Below are 8,426 nucleotides of genomic sequence, written 5' to 3'. Positions count from 1 at the left end.
AAGTAGTTTTTTGGAATTCTATTTCTCATAGTACATACATAAAAGTTTGCTCGATCACTTAAATGCATGCTCGTACAAAATGCTTTTCAAGAGCCCAACTTAAGTGTGCACCAAAATCCATGTCCGTGAATCTTAGTGAGTGATGTGATGTGCAATGAGAGAAAACACATAATAGATGTTTTCAAAATACAAAAAGAACACCACGGATGCATCTGAAACGTCCAAAAACCTTAGGATAGCACTTTAAAACACTGAAATCCGACGTCTCTAGTCAAGATACAATTATTTTAAGCCTAGGGCCTCATGAGGTCAGAACCAAGCGAATAGAGGCCCCCAAGACCCCTCATGGGCCTTTATTTGCTTGGTTCTAACCCCTTCATAGTCTTAAAAGTACCTATCAATCGCTATCAAGTACAACCCGTTTGAATTTGAATTGCGAGTACCTCATAAAAAGGTGATTGATGCTTGTGCGAGATAGCAGCAGCTGGTTGGTCATAAAAAGGCGCACGACGCTTGTGCAAGATGTCACTATCAAGCGCCTCACTTTTCTCATGACAATGATAATTTCACCAAAATGTTTTCATGGATATTTTCAAAAATGAGACAAAAAGCTTTTCAACATAACGTTAGCCTTCTTCCTATTGGCTAAGGAGCATTCTCTCACTAGAGCTAAAAGGCCCGAAAATGAGTCCATTTCATTCCTAATGCAAAAACACTGCAGATGTCCCGTGGGATTATGTATTTTCCTTGTGGAGCAAGAAGAAGTCTAGATGCATAAACAGATTGGCACAAATGCTTTTTCTGATGGCATGATGTGTTTCTACTTTTTGGTATGACCTATGGAAATTGACAAACTCCTAGCAAGGTTAAAACAATATTGTTAAGCTCTCGTTGTCAAGGTCATGGAAAGGGGGTTGTTGATCGTAGCCCTCCATTACTATGGATTCTCCTGAGAAATCCCATCAACATTCGTTGGATGCCTACCAAGTCAGCAGCGGGCAGAAAGTATAAGTTGCACGCCAATCATTGCTTCTTAAGTCAGCAAAGCGGAACCTCATCCAATGTCTGACAAATCAGAAGGTAGAACATTGAAGCTGCATGCTAATTATTGCTACCCAAGTCAGTAGACAAAAATTGCTCCAACATGTAACAACTCAGTGCTAGGAATATTGTACAGTTTGTGCATCTACAAACTCAATGAACATATAAGCCCCTCTCCTACCGACCATTGATGGGCGGGAATGGTCATGCACTAACCATTCCCATAGTTAGCACTCCCAACCTTCGCCAGTCCCCTGCCAATCACCATAATTAGTGGGAATGGTCAGTGCACATTCCCTAGTCCATAAAGGTCGGGGATCGTGGAGCAAGTGTTCTCCACCCTACATCCCCATAATATTTGCATACTATCCTAGGATGTTTGACACCTTAGTAGCTCCAGAAATCTAGTTATGCCTTCCAATCAAAGTGCACCAAGTTCGTGCTCACCTATGCAGAAACACCAATTGTTGCCTTTACTTGCCAATCGTCGTCTGCCTATTGGCCCCCTCGACCAACCTTTATGGCTAGCAAAGTTCTCTTAGCAGTCAAAGTCCCCGGTCAAACAGCTAAGAATCCTAGCCCTCCATCTACAGTCAATTACTAGCCATGATTTGAGTATCTGCTATCAGATGTACAGCACATCAATGGCCAAAAAAATTGGAGGTGCTCTATCAATTCGGACCAAATACTTGTGTGCCAAGTTAGTAGAGAGGATGAAGCAGCACTTGTCCCGTACTTGAGAGCTCTACTCATCCAATCCAGAGAGCCACCCGAATACATGCAATATGTCTGGGTTCGATTGCAAGCCCTTGCACCTCTACCCGGTCAATCCTGCACCTATATTGTTGGCCATTGTTGTGCATCTTCTCTCAGCAAACAAGCGATGCCCCCCCTTCGTCAGACTCTTCACAGCTGAAAATGGTCCCTTAGTGATCATTCCCTGTAATATTGCAACCACATGGAAACCTTCCTACACCGTAAAGGTCTCCTAGAGACCTTTCCCCAAGAAACATGCTCCCACAGTGGCTCCTAGCCTCTGCCGATTGCCTCATGGTCACGTGTATTGATCATGTGAATTCCAAGAGCTACACCATCAAGGTCAAGGGTCGAGGGGCACGACATCCTGGTCATCCATCATACCCTCACTACTGGGCAGAATTAGCGTGTAGATTTTTTTTATTGTTACGAGTTTGGGGACCCTCCTGTTGTATGTGGAGCATTGCAATTGAAATAGCTTACATGTAATGGTTAATTACAGCTCTATCTTTTTATTTTTACTAACAATGAGATTGATGCTCTGTAGATTGGAATTCTAGGAATTGAGGAGAAGGCACCAAATAATTTCTCTCAGCCATTTTTATTTACATACTGTTGTAGTTATATTTTGTCAAAAAGATTTCATTGTATATATCTGGTGAGAACTCGTCCTATAAAGGGTCATGCAAGAAGTGATAGCCACCACTCATGGACTAAATGTAAAGAGGGGCCTCAAATACTTGGCACCTAAAATAGGTTTCTCCACAAAGAGGCGCCGTGGAGTTTGGGGGTTAAGATTTTAGGTCACTCTTGTGCAAGATTCTCTTCTCTCGCTCTTATGCTAAGTGTATTTGCAAATCATGTCTACATCTCCTCTTTTACATGCTTTCACTATCTAATCTATTATGTGTGTGTGTGTGTGTGTGTGTGTGTGTGTGTGTGTGTACGGTGTCTTTGTTTAGATTGTATGTACTTGGGTTTTGGGAGAGATGGTGAAAGGTTGATGGTTATGTATGTGAGGAAAGATGAAAGTGTATTAGCTTCCGTTCTCCCGAATTTCCCATCATTGATGCATGACACCTCAGCATTAAAATCTCAAAGGCGTGGTTGACAATTTGTAGGTCAATGTACGGTGTCCAAATCATTGCATATCTCCTCCAATCATCATTGACAATCATTGCATGGAAACTCAAATCTTAAAATAATTGTATGTCTCCTCCAATCACTATAGACCAAGGCAACACATGTAATCCTTGCTTGCATGTCTCTCTCCTCCAATCATTATGGAACAAGTTAACGCATGTAATTTTTCATAGAGAACACTATAGGGCCCCCCGACCCTTGAGGGTCGGGAACGGTGCCTCAAGGACCATTCCCCACAACCCTCCTCCCCCATGGCTCCCAACATCTGCTGATCTTGAGGGGGTCAAAAAATTATGGGAAACGGTCCATGGTCTTACCCCATAAAGAAGTTGTGGTTTAGAAACAGGATGAGTAGGGGTCTTGACTCACCACCTATCTACCTAGAGAAATAATATTATGCCACTATCAATGTTATATAAATATATTTGATCCACAAACGGTAAGGAGAGGCACTCATTGGTAGCTATAGCGTCGACCTTTCGCAATACGAAAAAAAAGATCATCATATCCCCAATCCAATCATGGATTTCAACTTCTCATTATCAGAAGTCCATCGTAGTCAGCATAACGGATAACTAGTCCAGTTATATTGACAATATCTAAGGCAACTCAATCACTCATCCAAGAACTAAAAGAAGCTTTACATCACAATTCACAGTAAGATCAAGCTATAGAAGATTTAGGATGTCCCAAATTTTTCAAAATGGGTGGACCAGTAAACAATATAACATAAATCCTTTCAAATTACAAAAGACACACACATATACATACATGACGTCATCAGAGCAATCCCAAGAGGGCTCAAAGACGTTATGTGTGTGTGTGTGTGTATGTGTGTTCCAGTAACAATATAACATAAATCCTTTCAAATTACAAAAGACACTAGAAACTATGTCAATGAAAAGGTGGTATAATTCCCATTCATAGTACAGAACGGACTTTATACACAAGTACAAGAGAGTCAAGAGCCTAAAGATATATAAATCCACCATCTTCAAGCCAAGGATTTTTGAAAACCATAGTTGAGAAGGTAACCCTCACCTGCACCCATGGAAACAACAGAACTTTCAATTAGCATTGGCATCGTATGTAGGTGATGCATGGGTATCCCACATGTTATAGATGTCACCCAACTAGATTGATTTCAAAGATACTTAATAAGAAAGTAAAACATATATTCAGAGATGGTTTTATTTACAAGGGGAAAAAACGTTTGGAGCCCTATTTGCTTTGCAAGCTCTCATGAGATAAGGCTAGAGACAAGTTTTAAGAGGCAGTTTAGCCCCAAAGTGGGCCACATATGCTTGTTTTTTTACTTTACAAAGTTTGGCATTAATTGCCGCTATTTTTTAGGGTCAATGATAGTGCTCATACGTGCAATCAATTTATACTTTGGAGCTACCTATAACATAAACAAAGGTTAGTAAGTAAGTCTTACACTTCCTTAGATGGAGTCAAAAACCACATATAAATATGAGTGCTAATCCCCTAATCATAATACATATAGATGGGATATTCCATTAGTTCAAAAGGCCAGGGGAGAGTTCCACCAAGGCCCCTAACATCGATGTAATAAGCAACCATTTGCGGCCTCATGAGCAGCCCCTTTACAACCATATTTACCATATTCCACAACCATATTCAGCCACAATCAATCTTAACCATGTTCACAACCAACCATTCATGGCCAATTTGAGCAATATTGCCAAAGCTCTATATCCACAACACAAACACGTCATAGACCATATCCAAGCAAGACTGGTAAGCTCGATAACAAACCCAGAGGCACATTATCAGTATCATAACAGCCGCAGCAACCTTTAACAGAGTATACCAAGCCGCGTGTCTTACACCCCACAAATAGGACAACCCTATCATCTAGGGTCATTCACGAAGAACTTCTATCATTACATTTTGGCTAAAAAAGTAAATTCAAGGCAACAATTAACTAGTGTATGAAAGATGATACCACTTTTTAATGTTTTTTTTTTTTAACGTGCCTATGAAAGGACCATCGAAATGCATTGTCGGGTACCCTAAACTCAGAAGGGAATTCAAAAACCAAAGCCGCTAACAAAAGGGTGCTCATATACATGCCTATGATAAGTTAATCACAAATTGAAAGCCTTTCCTAAACCCATAAGGCGAAAAAAACCAATGCCGTAAAAAGTTCAGTAGAAGTAGCCAATTATGTACATACTTTGGCATATGCATGAGGAAAATAACCATAACAACAAGTGAATCTCAACACATCAAAACAGTTCGAAAAGTAGTCCATATCAATGCCATAAGTCACCTGAGATTTAGTCGGAGCAGTCAGCTCCACAATAGCCTGTTTATCCTTGCCTTTTGCCATATAGCCAACAACTCAACACCACGCCCTTTGCGGGTAAAACCCTCACAGTCCCAATGTACAAACAACTACTCACCGGTACACACACACACCATGGAAGAACAAAGTACCAATGCTAAGTGAGCAAGGAAGCTCACCTTTTATAGAGTTTGGAGCCAGTGGCCACATTCCTCCAGAGCAGTATGGCGGGCCTAGCATCAAGAGGTAGAGGATTCCGCAGCGCCGTCTTGTACAGAGAGAGGGGGAGAGAGAGAGTGCGCGTTGTAGCGCAGACCCGTCAGAGCAGTAGAGGCTAGGGTATACAGAGCTAGAGACCCTCCGAATGCTCATAACCCCTTTTAACTACAAGGGTTAGGTACCATTAAGGTACCACCCACTAATATCCATTTAGAACTTTTCAGTAAATTCAAGCCAATATTCACCCCAAGGCTCTCCAGTCCTAGCTAATTATACCAAGGAGATAGCAACACGCCACTCCTATAAACTGGAAAGAATTTGTAATTCGTATAACTAGCCATATGTGTGTGTGTGGGTTAGGTACCATTAAGGCACCACCTAATGATACCTTTTCAGAACATCACCAAGTGAATTCAAGCCAGTAATTCACCAAAGGTTCCCCAAGCCAACAGTCCTCAGCTAATAATACCAAGGAAATAGCAACACGCTATAACTAGCTCTGTGTGTGTGTGTGTGTGTGTGAGTGCGTGTGCACGCGCGCGTGCTTGTGTGCGTGTGCGTGTGTGCATGTGTGTAAATAGAGAAAGCATTTGACATTGTTCATTGGGACTTCATTGCACAGATAATGGTAGCATTAGGCTTTGGGTCCAGAATGCATCGTGTGGTCTATTTTCTTCATGAGAATAGTCAATCTGCGAGAATTGATGGTGAGCTCACTCAATTATGCGATCTTGGTCGATCGGTCAGGCAAGGGTGTCCCTTAATAAGTGGGGTGTCCCTTAATAAGTGCTATGTTGTATGCTATTGCTACTTCCTTTTTAGTTGTCTAGACTCCTTGACAAAATGCGGCCAATTACATGGAGCAATCCCAAGAGTCCTCAGAGATCTATTTGACGAGTTTCAAATACAAGACCCGCGAAGTGGGATAACCAGTCTAACACACTTGTGATAGAAAGGTAATTCTAGTTTCATCTCTCTCTCTCTCTCTCTCTCTCTCTCTCTCTCTCTCTACGTGCAGGTCATATTGTCTCTCAGTGCACAGGCTATATCACTGAGCGTGCAAGTAGCGATGAACACGCAAGGCGGTGGGCTGCTGAGAGCGACGTGCAGGTCTATAGGGGAGGTGGTTTGTGCGAGCAGATTGGGGGCTCGTGCAAGTGCATCTAGTGACAAGGTCTACGCAGGCAGCAAGACGGGCACGTTACTCTATGTAGGGTTCACGCAGGTGGTTGTGTGCAGGTCTCATGTTGCATAGTGTGTATCAGACGTATGCAATCTATGCATAGTCTATGTAGGGTTCACGCAGGTGGTTGTGTGCAGGTCTCATGTTGCATAGTGTGTATCAGACGTATGCAATCTATGCATAGTGTGGTAAAGGCTAATGATGCATAGTGTGGTTCAGAGGAATTACACAAATTGTGAAACAAGTGCACAAATAGAACAAGCGGACATGAGGAAGCAAAACGACAAGGACGACCCCCTCGAAGATGCCATCCAAAAATGAAAAGAGGAAATGCAAGAGATCATCAACAAAATCAACCACGGCCTCCTAGGCACGATAAAGATACTTGAGGATTGGGTGACGACCCAAGATGAGGAGATTGCACGACTCAAGGAGCTTGAAGAGGTGCGCTCAGAAAGTGCACTCGAAGAAGGGAAACTCCAAACATTGGGACTGGAAGAGCTCAACACAGTAAAAGAGCAAGTGCAGGTCATCAAAGAAGGGGAGGAGCAAAATAAAGAAATGACGACTTCTTGGGTGGACATAATTACAAAAACTCAAAAGAAAGCGGATGAGGCCGAAAATTGGATTGAGATCGCCAAAAAAGGCAAAGACAAAGAATCAACCCCCACACCCACCATCATTAACTTGACACTAGCAGAGGAGCAAAGGAGGCATGTGCGTTCCTTACATGTGAGGATTACAAGCCTCAAAAGATCAAGAAAATGTGGAAGAGGTCAACAAACTCATGTTTATGATGGGGTTACTGTGCCAGCGCATACAAAGGCTTGGCAAGTAGGTAACAAGAAAACTGACAGCAAGGGAGAAACTTCCAAGGAAAGAGTGCTTATCCTCCGCTTCCCATCTCTAGAGGCAAAGAAGTACTTTTTGAAGAAAATACCCACTCTTAAGAAGATGGGTATTTTTCTTGGGGATGACCTCACACTCTCGCAGATTGCTCATATGAAAGAGGCAATGCCAGAGATTAAAGCAGTAAGCGAAAAAGGGAAGACTGCTTTTTATAGAGATAGGAGGGTCGTGATAATGGAGCGACGCTTCACATGATGGTGTGTGACCTATGGGACTAAATTAAAGATGGACTCCTAGAACTGTAATGGATCTCTACGCCTTGATGTAGGTGCCTTTGAGGATAGTTTCACTGGGAGGGACATCATTTTCTATTATGAGACACATCATGCTCCTGGGCAGTCTGTGCCACAGGTGAGCGGATATAGATGGAAGACAGCTTCCAGACAGGAGACCCAATGAGAGCATCAAGGACGGGACTCAGGGAGAGTGGCAGTTTTATTCAGGGAGGAGTTGTAGCCATTGATTTAGGTACATATGGGTGAGACTTACGGCAGAGACATGAAGATATATCTACATTGCTATTTGTTATTTCCTTCCTAGTACGTCAGTATATGCACCACCTAGAGGATAGCCCCCCTTTTATATCTTGGATGATGACATATGGGAGTTTTCTAGGGATGGTAACATTATCGTACTGAGGGATTTCAATGCTAGGATTGCCCATCATCAGGTAGTATTCTATGATCCTTCAGAGGAGATGCTTAGGGAACTTGATGTTCCAAAGATGGGCTTATCCAGACTATCACAGGATGAGGAGCACATAGGGGCAAGCAGGATTCAGGAGAGGCTTCTCCACTCTCAACCAGATTCTGACACTCAAAGCTATGATTAAGGAGGGTAGGCACCATGGTAGGAGGATCTACT

The sequence above is a fragment of the Adiantum capillus-veneris genome, chromosome 28, assembly GCF_014529385.1.
Source record: "Adiantum capillus-veneris isolate H3 chromosome 28, ASM1452938v2, whole genome shotgun sequence".
Lineage (NCBI taxonomy): Eukaryota > Viridiplantae > Streptophyta > Polypodiopsida > Polypodiales > Pteridaceae > Adiantum > Adiantum capillus-veneris.
Note: the sequence above shows the minus strand (reverse complement) of the source record.